This window comes from Mesocricetus auratus, unplaced genomic scaffold (genome assembly GCF_017639785.1).
Source record: "Mesocricetus auratus isolate SY011 unplaced genomic scaffold, BCM_Maur_2.0 Super-Scaffold_100009, whole genome shotgun sequence".
Lineage (NCBI taxonomy): Eukaryota > Metazoa > Chordata > Mammalia > Rodentia > Cricetidae > Mesocricetus > Mesocricetus auratus.
Genome location: NW_024429193.1, coordinates 65500502 through 65512770, shown reverse-complemented (window position 1 = coordinate 65512770; position 12269 = coordinate 65500502). Strand labels below are relative to the sequence as shown.

The 12269-nt window shown below is 41.9% G+C and overlaps 1 non-coding gene across 1 annotated transcript; it reads left to right on the top strand.

The window, feature by feature from the left end:
• The first annotated feature begins 11768 nt into the window (after nucleotides 1–11768).
• LOC121142554 lies at nucleotides 11769–11875 on the top strand. Its single transcript, XR_005879588.1, has one exon. It is a non-coding gene; the product is annotated as a U6 spliceosomal RNA (small nuclear RNA).
• Nucleotides 11876–12269: the final 394 nt, after the last annotated feature.

Sequence of the window (12269 nt, the reverse complement as noted above, 5' to 3'; positions counted from 1 at the left end):
GAGGAACCTCCATTTGTAGCCCTCGGGCTACAAAACTCTTCAAGGATTCAGGCGAGGGCCTGAGGTTTGAAATGAAGACAAAAGACAGTGGGTCATTTTTTTTTTTTTTTTTTTGGTTTTTCGAGACAGGGTTTCTCTGTATTGTTTTGGAGCCTGTCCTGGAACTCGCTCTGTAGACCAGGCTGGTGTCGAACTCAAAGAGATCCGCCTGCCTCTGCCTCTCAAGTGCTGGGATTAAAGGTGTGCGCCACCAACACCGGGCAACAGCGGGTCATTCTTGCAAGGAGAATGCCATTTATTGCAACAAGAGGAGAGCATTATATACCAGTTAGCAGGCACGGTGGAAAACTACCAAGGTCAGACGTACATATTCCCAGGGCCCTCCAGCAATAAGGATGGGCAGATAACAGGAACTTGCATTCAGGCAATAAGGATGGGCAGAAAACAGGAACTTGCATTCAGGCTTTACTGGGAGGAGGGAGAATAAGAAATATTTGCTAGAAGCTCCTTGTCACAAGCTGGTCAGCAGATCCCTATGGGGAAGGGTCCAACAATGTGAGAAGATGGCAGGCAGTATTTGTGAGTACACACTGCCTTATATTTTCCTCAGGTCTCCAGCAGGGAAATACTGTATGACATGCACAGATTACGTCTAACGTAGCAACAACTTGAACAATGTTTGTTCTCAGCATCCTCATGAGTCCCCACTAATGATGAAATAGTTGAAGGGTGGCCAGAACAGAAAGAAAAATCTGTTATTACTGCTGCTATTATCTTATCTATGATGTGTGTGTGTGGTGCAGGTGTTTAAGATTGCCATTTTTACTATGTTGATCCTACCTATCCAAGAGCATGGGAGATCTTTCCACCTTCTGGTGTCTTTTTTAATTTCTTTCTTTAATGACTCAAAGTTTTTGCTATACAGGTCTTTCACTTGTTTGGTTAGCATTACCCCAAGGTATTTCATGTTGTTTGTAGCTATTGTAAAGGTTGATGTTTCTCTGATTTCTTTCTCAGCTCTTTTATCGTCTGTATATAGTAGGGCTACAGATTTTCTTGAGTTGATCTTGTATCCTGCCACTTTGCTGAAAGTATTTATCAGCTGCAGGAATTCCCTGGTGGAGTTTTTTGGGTCACTTATGTAAACTATCATATCATCTGCAAATAGTAAAAGTTTGACCTCTTCCTTTCCAATTTGTATCCCCTTGATCTCCTTTTGTTGTCTTATTGCTCTAGTTAGAACTTCAAGTACAATATTGAAAAGGTATGGAGGGAGTGGAAAGCCTTGTCTTGTTCCTGATCTTAGAGGAATTTCATTGAGTTTCTGTCCATTTAGTTTGATGTTGGCTATTGGTTTGCTGTATACAGCTTTTATTATGTTGAGGTAAGTTCCTGTTATCCCAGATCTCTCCAAGACTTTTATCATGAAGGAGTGTTGGATTTTGTCAAAGGCTTTTTCAGCATCCAGTGAAATGATCATGTGATTTTTGTTTTTCAGCTTGTTTATATGGTGGATTACATTGATGGATATTCATATGTTGAACCAACCCTGCATGCCTGGGATGAAGCCTACTTGATCATGGTGGATGAGTTTTCTGATGTGTTCTTAGATCGGATTTGCCAGCATTTTATTGAGTATTTTTGCATCAATGTTCATGAGAGATATTGGTCTGAAGTTCTCTTTCTTAGTTGTGTCTTTGTGTGGCTTGGGTATCAAGGTTATTGAAGCTTTGTAGAAAGAGTTTGGCAAAGACCTTTCTGCTTCTATTGCGTGGAATACTTTGAGAAGAATTGGTATAAGCTGTTCTTTGAATTTCTGGTAGAATTCTGCACTGAGGCCATCTGGCCCTGGGCTTTTTTTAGTTGGGAGACTTTTGATGACTGCTTCTATTTCCTTAAAGGTTACAGGTCTATTTAAATTGCATATCTGTTCTTGATTTAATTTTGGTAAGTGATATCTATCCAGAAAATTCCATTTCCTTTAGATTTTCAAATTGTGTGGAGTACAGGTTTTCAAAGTATGACCTGATAATTCTCTGAATTTCCTCAGAGTCCGTTGTTATGGCTCCCTTTTCATTTCTGATTTTGTTAATTTGCATGTTCAAACTCTGTCGTTTGGTAAGTTTGGATAAAGGTTTGTCTATCTTGTTGATTTTCTCAAAGAACCAACTCTTCGTTACATTGATTTTTTTGTATTGTTTTCCTAGTCTCTGCTTTATTGATTTCAGCCCTCAATTTGATTATTTCCTAGCGTCTACTCCTCCTGGGTGAATTTGCTTCTTTGTGTTCTAGAGCTTTCAGCTGTGCTGTTAATTCTCTAGTGTAACTATCCTCCAGTTTCTTCATGTGGGCACTTAGTGCTATGAACTTCCTTCGTAGCACTGCTTTCAAAGTGTCCCATGAGCCTTTGGTAGTAGATCAGTATTTATTCCGGGTATACAAATGGACTTTGGGCTCCCATCCAACAATGAGAGATGCACTCTCACCCTGGACTCTTGGGGAAGGGTCTAGGCCCTGCCCTGGATGAAATGACAGACTATGGACCCTCCCTGGGGAAATGAGGGGATATTGGGGAGTTGGTGGGAGGGCACAGAAGGAGGGGAGGGAAAGGGAGAGGGACCTGGAATTGACATGTGAAGCAACCTTGTTTCTAATTTAAATTTAAAAGTAAAATAAAATAAAATAAATCAAAGTGTCCCATAAGTGTGTGGGGCTTTATATTTGATTTGAGTTTTAGTAATGTTTCTTTTATGAATGTGGGTGCCTTTGTATTTGGGACATAGATATTCAAAATTGAGACTTCATCTTGGTGTATTTCTCCTGTGATGAGTATGAAGTGCCCTCCTTCATCTCTTTTGATTGATTTTATTTTGAAATCTAATTTTTTAGATATTAGGATTGCTACCCCAGCTTGTTTCTTGGGTCCATTTGATTGGAAAATCTTTTCCCAACCCTTAACTCTGAGGTAATGTCTGTCTTTGATGCTGAGGTGTGTTTCTTGTATGCAGCAGAAGGATGGGTTCTGTCTTCGAATCCAGTCTGTTAGCCTGTGTCTCTTTATGGGCGTGTTAAGACCATTAATATTGAGGGATATTAATGACCATTGATTGCTCATTCTTGTTTGTTTTGGAATAGTTGATGGTGGTGGAATTATATGTGAATTTCCACCTCTTTTCTTTTGGCTGTTGGTAAGGTGGGATTATCTATTGCCTATGTTTTTCTGGTTGTAGTTAACTCCCTTGGGTTGGGGTTTTCCTTTCTGTAGGGCTGGGTTAGTGGATATGTATTGTTTAAATCTGGTTTTGTCATGGAATATCTTGTTTTCTCTGTCTATACTGATTGAAAACTTTGCTGGGTAAAGCAGTCTGGGCTGGCATCCATGGTCTCTTACTGTTAGTAGAATATCTATCCAGGACCTTCTGGCTTTCAGAATTTCCATGGAGAAGTCATGTGTGATTCTGATAGGTTTGCGTTTGTATGTTACTTGGCCTTTTTCCTTTGCTGCTCTTAATATTCTTTCTTTATTCTGTATGTTCAGGTTTTTTTTACTATTATGTGGTGAGGGGATTTCCTTTTGTGGTCTACTCTATTTGGTGTTCTGTAGGCTTCTTGTCCTTTCATTGGCATGTCTTTATTTAAGTTGGGAAAGTTTTCTTCTATGATTTTGTTAAATATGCTTTCTGCCCCTTTGAGGTGGATTTCTTCACCTATTATTATTTTTTTCTTTTGGTTTTTTCGAGACAGGGTTTCTCTGTGGCTTTTGAGGCTGTCCTGAAACTCACTTTGTAGACCAGGCTGGCCTCGAACTCACAGAGATCCTCCTGCCTCTGCCTCCCGAGTGCTGGGATTAAAGGCGTGCGCCACCAACGCCCGGATATACCTATTATTCTTAGGTTTGGTCTTTTCATGGTGGCCCATATTTCCTGGATATTTTGTGTTAGAGATTTGTTGGGCTTAAGATTTTCTTTGGTTGATGAATCTATTTCCCCTAGTGTATCTTCAACACCTGAGATTCTCTCTTCCATCTCTTGTATTCTGCTGGTTATGCTTGCATCTGTAGTACCTGACCATTTGCCCAGCTTTTCTATTTCCAGCATTCCTTCAGACTGTGTTTTTTTTTATTGTCTCTATTTCAGCTTTCAACCCTTGTACTTTTTGAATTGTTTTTTGTAATTTTTGCTTTGCATTTGTTGAAGTTTTTGGTTTGCCTTTTCTTCCATTTCTTGCATTTTTGGATTGTTTTTTCCTCCATTTCTTGCAGTTCTTTTATTTTTTGGTTTGTTTTTCCTTCCATGTCTTTAAGGGATTTTTTTATATCTTCTTTGAGGGCCTCTATCATTTTCATGAAGTTGCTTTTAAGGTCTTTCTCATCTGCTTCTTCTGCAATGGACTGTTCAGGTCTTGCAGGTGTGGATTCTCTAGTTTCTGGTGGTGTCATATTGGTTTTTCTGTTGGTGGGTGTGTTTTGTATTATCTCCTATCCCCTCATTTCTTCCTGTGGGTGCAGAAGGAATCTCTTCCTCCCCCTGGTTGGTATGTGACCCCTTTCCAGTTGGTGGGAGCAGATCCAATACCCTGGTGGCTTTCCTCTTGCGTGGATGGAGGCCATCCTAGTATCAGGACCTTAGCAAACTCTGGGTAGGCTGGACCCTCACCTCCCCTGTCCCGTGGGTGGAGACTGGGACTTGGAACCTGTCAGGCTGGGGTCCGGGTCCGCTGTGGGCAGTCCTCAGGTTTCCGGTGGTTCTGCTCAGGTCACCAGAAGTTAGGTTTACCTCACCTCCCCTGTCCCATGGGTGGAGACTGGGATTTGGAAGTCTCTGGGCAGGCTGAATCCCGTCAGGCTGGGATCCGGGTCCGCTGTGGGCAGTCCTCAGATCTCCAATGGTTCTGCTCGGGCCCCCCACTAGCTCTTTTAACCTGTTTCTATTCATGTACATTTTGCCTTGGGGATTTTTACCTTTCTTTCATTCTGTATGTCCTACTTTCCTGCTTCCTCTGTGTCTGTCTGTCTGACCCCTGGCATCTGAAATTTTTTCCCCTACTTACTCCCCCTGCCTGGAAGTTCCACCTATACTTCCTCCCTCCCTGTTGGCCACTCAGATTTTTATTATACCAATCAGGTGCCTTAGGCAAGCAAAGTAAAACAGCAACACATCTTCACATAGTTAAACAAATATTCTGCAATTGTTCCTGATGAGAAATCTATTATTGATTATATGTTGATTAAATAGTTCTCTCACTCAATTTGATGTCTCCTGACTGCCCTCAAGATTTTCTATTCTTTTTTTTTTTTTTTTTTTTTTTTTTTGGTTTTTCGAGACAGGGTTTCTCTGTGGCTTTGGAGGCTGTCCTGGAACTCGCTTGGTAGTCCAGGCTGGTCTCGAACTCACAGAGATCCGCCTGCCTCTGCCTCCCGAGTGCTGGGATTAAAGGCGTGCGCCACCAACGCCCGGCTTGCTTTTTGTTTTTTATACAAGGTCTTACTGTGTAGTTCTGGGTGTCCTGGAACTCACTATGTAGACCAGGCTGGCCTCAAACTCTCAGAAATCTGCCTGCCTCTGCCTGGGATTAAGGTTTCCCTCTTGGGGGTTAGAGACATTGCTCAGATGTTAAGAATACATACTGCTCTTTCAGAGGACCTGATTGCTTTTTCCAGACCCATATTAGGTGGTCTCTTGTTTCTGGGGACACTGACACACACATGTGCACACCTCTACCCATGCATATATACACATAGTTAATTAACAAAAAAATTAAGTCTTTAAAATTTTTTCTTGTTTTGTCTTCGTCATTATGAAACTTAAGTGACTGGGTCCTTGGTTTATTCAGATACTTTTATCTGTAATATTTTTTGTCAAATTTGAGAAATTTTGAGCTATTACATCAACTTTTTTCCTCTAGGGTTTCTATTGCTGTGAAGAGACATGACCACTGCAATTCTTTTTTGTTTTGCTTTGTTTTGTTTGAGACAGGGTTTCTCTATGGCTTTGGAGGCTGTTCTGGAACTAGCTCTTGTAGACCAGGCTAGCCTTGAACTCACAGAGATCCGCCTGCCTCTGCCACCCAAATGCTGGGATTAAAGGCATGTGCCACCAACATCCAGCCTGACCACTGCAATTCTTTTTTTTTTTTTTTTTTTTTTTGGCTTTTCGAGACAGGGTTTCTCTGTATTGTTTTGGAGACTGTCCTGGAACTCGCTTTGTAGACCAGGCTGGCCTCGAACTCACAGAGATCCGCCTGCCTCTGCCTCCCGAGTGCTGGGATTAAAGGGGTACGCCACCAACGCCCTGCTGACCACTGCAATTCTTTTTTTTTTTTTTTTTACGAGACAGGGTTTCTCTGTATTGTTTTTGAGGCTGTCGGTCCAGCCTGGCCTTGAGCTCACAGAGATCCGCCTGCCTCTGCCTCCTGAGTGCTGGGATTAACTGTGTGCGCCACCACCGCCCGGCCACTGCAATTCTTATAAAGGAAAAATATTTAATTGCATGGCTTACATTTTCAGAGGTTGTGTCATGGTGGCATACAGGTGGACATGGTGCTGGAGATGGAACTGAGATTCCTACATCTTGATCCTTCAGGCAACAGGAATCTATCTGTCTCACTGGGAGTAGCTTGAGCATAGGAAACCTGAAAGTCAAACTCCACAGTGGCACACTTCCTCCAAGAAGACCACACCCACTGCAACAAAGCCACACCTCTTAATATTGCTCCCTTTGAGGGCCATTTTCTTTTTCTTTTTTTTTAAAGATTTATTTATTTATTATGTATACAATGTTCAGCCTGCATGTATCCCTGCAGGCCAGGAGAGGGCACCAGAATTCATTAAGATGGTTGTGAGCCACCACGTGGTTGCTGGGAATTGAACTCAGGACCTCTGGAAGAACAGGTAGTGCTCTTAACCCCTGAGCCATCTCCCCAGTCCGAGGGCCATTTTCATTCAAACCACCACACTATACACCAGATAGAGCCCAGGGCCTTGTTCAGGTTAGCCAAGTGCTCTACCATTCGGAGATACACCCCACGTCTCTTTTTAGCTATTAACAAAAACTTTTGCTTATGTATTTAAGGGGGCACATGTGCTATGTATGGAATACATATTATGGTCAGAAAAGATTGCAAGAATAGTTTCTCCCACTTTATTATGTAGAACCCAGGTTTGGTGGCATATGCTTTTACCTACTGAGCCATCTCACTGGCTTCTCCTTCCGTGATTTTTATTTAATTGCTTTGTTTGTATTTGCATTTTATTTTATTTGTTTTTTTCCTGACAGGGTTTCTCTGTTATGTCACTACTGCCCAGCCAGCCCTGGCTGTCCTGGAACTCACTCTGTAGACCAGGCTGGCCTCGAACTCACAGAGATCCACCTGCCTCTGCCTCCCCAGTGCTGGGGTTAAAGCCATGCGCCACCACCACTGGACACACCACATTTTCTCTATCCACTCTTCAGTTGAGGGGCATCTAGGTTGCTTCCAGGCTCTGGATGTTACAAATAATGCTGCTATGAACATAGTTCCTTCAGTGAACCTTTGTTTGCTTTCTGCTGGAACTCCTTTTACATGTACACTGGGTATAGTTAAAATATATTAGTATCTAAGGTATTTACCTTCTTTTGCTGTTCTTCACAGATAATTTCTGCAGCTCTTTATTTAAGCTTATTTTTTTCTCATGCTAGCTTAATCTGCTATTGGGTTCATGTAGTTAAATTTTTTGCACTTCAGTTGCTAAACTTAATGATTCATTTGGGGTTCTATTTGGTTATTTTTACAGGTCTCACCTATTTATTGAGAACCCTTTTTATTTTATCTTAGCAAATGTACCCACTAAGCCATTGCTGGCCCAAGAATTTAATACTCAATTAAAACGACTTAGAGCTGGAGATATATGGCTCCTGTGTTAAGAGCATTGGCTCCTCTTCTAGAGGTCCCATTCACAAGCTTAAAGGTTAGCCACCTACACACATAAATTCTAAATTAAAAACTAAAATGAAAGATTTTGGCCAGCTGCAGTGTAAGCCTTTAATCCCAGCAATTGGGAGGCAGAGACAAGGAGGATCTCTGTGAGTTCAGAGCCAGCCTGGTCTACAGAGTGAGTGCCAGCGAGGAGTGTTTCACAGAGAAACTCTATCTCAAAAAAACAAAAACAAAAACAAACAAAAAACCCACCAAAAACAAAAACATGGGACCAGAGAGATGGCTCAGAGGTTAAGAGCACTGACTGCTCTTCCAGGGCTCCAGGGTGGCTCACAACCATCTAGAATGAGATCTGGAACCCTCTTCTGGTGTGCAGCAACACATGCAGGCAGAACACTATATGAATAATAAATAAATAATCTTTTTTATGGTTTTTCAAGACAGGGTTTCTCTGTGGCTTTGGAGGCTGTCCTGGAACTCGCTCTGTAGACCAGGCTGGCCTCGAACTCACAGAGATCCGCCTGCCTCTGCCTCCCGAGTGCTGGGATTAAAGGCGTGCGCCACCAACGCCCGGCCGATGTCTCAAGTTTTTTTCAACCAGTTCTCAAGTATGTAGGTAGAAGTTTCTGTCCCACCAGCAGCTCCCAAAATAAACACACCGATGCTTATATTAATTATAAATGTCCAGCCAATAGCTCAGGCTTATTACTAACTAGCTCTTAAATTTTAAGTTAACCCATATTCCTTTATGCTCTGCCATGTGGCAGTATCTTTATTAACATGGCATGTTCTTCTGGTCCCTCTGTGTGTGCCAGTGACTCCTCTGACTGCATTATTCTCAGTTTGGTCACCCTGCCTATACTTCCTGCTTGCCTACTGGCAAATCAGTGCTTGATTAAACCAATTTGAGTGACAAATCTTTACAGTGTACAAGTGTTTTTTGTGTTTTAAATTTTCACTGGTCCTCTCAGATATTCCCCATGAAGCTACAGAGTTGCCCAGTCAGCCATTAACATTCGAGGTGCTGATTTCTGGCTTTCAATGGCCCTTATTAATTAATTAATATTATTATTTTTAACTGTGTTTAGGTGCTGGCATGTATGTCTATGCACCACATGCATGCCTGGTGCCAAAGGGGCCAGAAGAGGGTGTTGGATCTCCTAGAACTGGAATTAGACAGTTGTGGGCTATGATTTTGGTACTGGGAATTGGACATGGGTCCTGCAAGAATAATCAGCTATCTTAGATGCTGAGTCATCTCTCCTTCCCTGACTCTTATTTTTTTAGTTACATTTCTGGCTTTTCTACCACTTATCTCACTAGGTCTCATAGGAGCTTTTCTGTTGATGTCATTGTTGAGGCAGGGTCTCATTAGGTATCCCTGGGTCACCTGGAACTTGCTATGTAGACCAGGCTGGCCTAGAACTTGCTGCAGTTCTCCAGACTCTACTCCCCCAGGACTGGGCTCACAGGTGTGAACAATCAGATCCAGCTTCATCCAGCTTCACTTCCCAACTCCCCTCACCCCTTTCTTTAAGATAAGAGTCTCATTCTATAGCCCAGGCTGTGCCCTCAGTCAGGATCCTCCTGCCTCAGCCTCCCAAGTTATAGGCATGTGCTACCACATCCATCTAAAAACTTTAAACCGCTCAGCTGAGAAAGTTGCAGACTTTTGGCCACTTCCACCTAGTTCCCAGTTTTGTTCACCCAACAATAGTCACAAAAATACTGATGTTCATAGCCAATTCCACTATAATAAAACTTCTCAAAGAAGAGGCTGGAAAGAGGTGCATCAGTGAAGGGCACCAACTGCTTTTGCAGCATTTCCAGGTTAAACTATCCTCACCACCCCTCACGTGGAGGCTCGCAACTGTCTGTAACTTCAGGTCTAGGGAATCCAATGCCCTCTTCTGGCCTCCACAGGCACCAGGAATGCACATAGGAATAAATATACAGGCAAACACCCTGGTTTTTTTTTTTTTTTTTTTTTGGTTTTTCGAGACAGGGTTTCTCGGTGGCTTTGGAGGCTGTCCTGGAACTCACTTTGTAGACCAGGCTGGCCTCGAACTCACAGAGATCCGCCTGCCTCTGCCTCCCGAGTGCTGGGATTAAAGGCGTGCGCCGGCTCCTGTTTATTTTTTTAAAAGAACACCAAAACCTTAAAAAAAAGAGAGAGAGCAGGGCCGTGGTGGCGCACACCTTTGATCCCAGCACTCATGAGGTAGAAGCAGGCAGATCTTTGTGAGTTTAAGGCCAGGCTGGTCTGCATAGTGAGTTCCAAGACAGCTACATATTGAGACCTTGTCTCAAAAAACAAAAAAACAAACAAAGAAACAAACAAACAAAAAAAAAAAAACAAAGAAACCCCCCCCCAAAAAACAACAAAACACAAACAAAACTTCCCATTGAAGTTTGTGGGCAGTCTGGGGTGAGCAGGAAGTAGAGCAGTATAAGCGGGTTTTTCCTGCAGCCACCAGCTCTCTTCCACCTCGCACTTCCTGCTTTGTTTCCTCTCACGTCCTTTGGCGTCTCATCTCTCTGATGCCTGGATTCATCTCCTTCTTTCTCTCTGCCCAGAAATCCCATCTAACCTCTTCCTGCCCAGCTACTGGCCATCGAGCTCTTTCTTAAACCAATCAGAAGGTGCCTTGGCAAAGACACATCTTTACAATGTACAAAAAGATTATTTCTCCCTTTTTGTCTAAATAAAAAGGAAAGGTTTTACTCTAATACAGTAAAACTATATATGCAATAGGAACAATTATCCCTAAATAAAAAGGGAAGGTTTAAACTTTAACAGAGTAAAACTATATACAATAAGAACAATTTTCAAGTAAGAATTACAATCACAATGTCCAGTCTATATTTATTTGGCAAATTTAGAGAAATTACTGTATTATCTATCATATCTTAGTGAGTCCAAAGTTTTATACCTAAGCCATTTTTTTATCATAACTTGTATTACTAACCTAAAAATATCTTCTTTAGACCTTAAAATATTTTCTTAGACAAACAACTTGAAATTTTATGTCTCTCAACCTTAAATGTTTTACATCTCATTGTTTCTTTTTCTGAATTTGGTAACAAAACAAAGAAAACTGTAACTGTGGCTGTCTCCTCTTCAATTCCATTAGAAACCGGAGAAGGGTAAACTATTACTTGAGTAAACAGGAGGCATAGAACAAAACTTCCAGAACTAAGAAACAAGAGGCATCTTGATAGCTGTACAGTCACCCAAGGTTCCTCTGCAATGCTGGGGCAACCATCTTTGGCCTGTGGGACTAAATTATCTGACACACTTTTCTGTGAAGCAGGAATTTTTAAGGATTATCCTACTTTGTCTTAGCAAAGTTTGGCAGTTGTCTTCTTTTGTGTCCTGCCTGTCCAATTTGGACAGCATTCTGTCAGCAGTCAAGGCAAGGGCAGTTTCTTGACCAAGTGACTTGCTTTACCACAATGAAAGCAAACTCCATATGGAGGTTCTTTGATGTCCATTATCCTTTTATGAAGTAGAGCCCTTATTAGGAACTTATTGCTCTGGCACCGTATTGTTTCTAGTAAACATTGTCTTACAGCTGCCTGCTCCCAGGCTGATGGGGAAGTGGACCTCCGCAAAGGTCTGTTGTTCCCACAGATTTATTTTTTATGAATACAACATCCTTCCTCCATGTATGTCTGTACATGTATGTCTGTATTCCAGAAGAGGGCACCAGATCTCATTATGGATGGTTGTGAGCCACCTTGTGGTTGCTGGGAATTGAACTCAGGACTCTGGAAGAGCAGTCAGTGCTCTTAACCTCTGAGCCATCTCTCCAGCCCAAAGCACTATGATATTAAAACATTAAAATGCAATAGAGCTCGCTTCGGCAACACATATACTAAAATTGGAACGATACAGAGAAGATTAGCATGGTCCCTGCGCAAGGATGACACGCAAATTCGTGAAGAGTTTCATATTTAAAAAAAAGCTATTTTCTATCTCTGAAGTGTTTGGCGACCATCTATTTAAAATAAATCTCTGTTTGACTTCGGAAATATACCTAACATGGCTATAAGTTTGATTGTTTTGTCTTTGTTTTTTGAAACAGGGTCTCACTGTGTGCCACTGGCTGTTCTGGAACTCAATTTGTAGACCATACCAGTCTTGAACTCACACAGATCCATCTACCTGTGCCTCCCAGTGCCGGGACTAAAGATGTGAGCCACCATGCCTAGCAAGTCTGATTATTATAGATGACCAAGTACTAACCTGTATTTCTTTATTATCCTAAATAGCTTTCAAGGACTAGAAATTTATACTACATTGTTAAATGAGCTGGATGGGTACAATACCTTAAACAAGAGTAGAAACATGT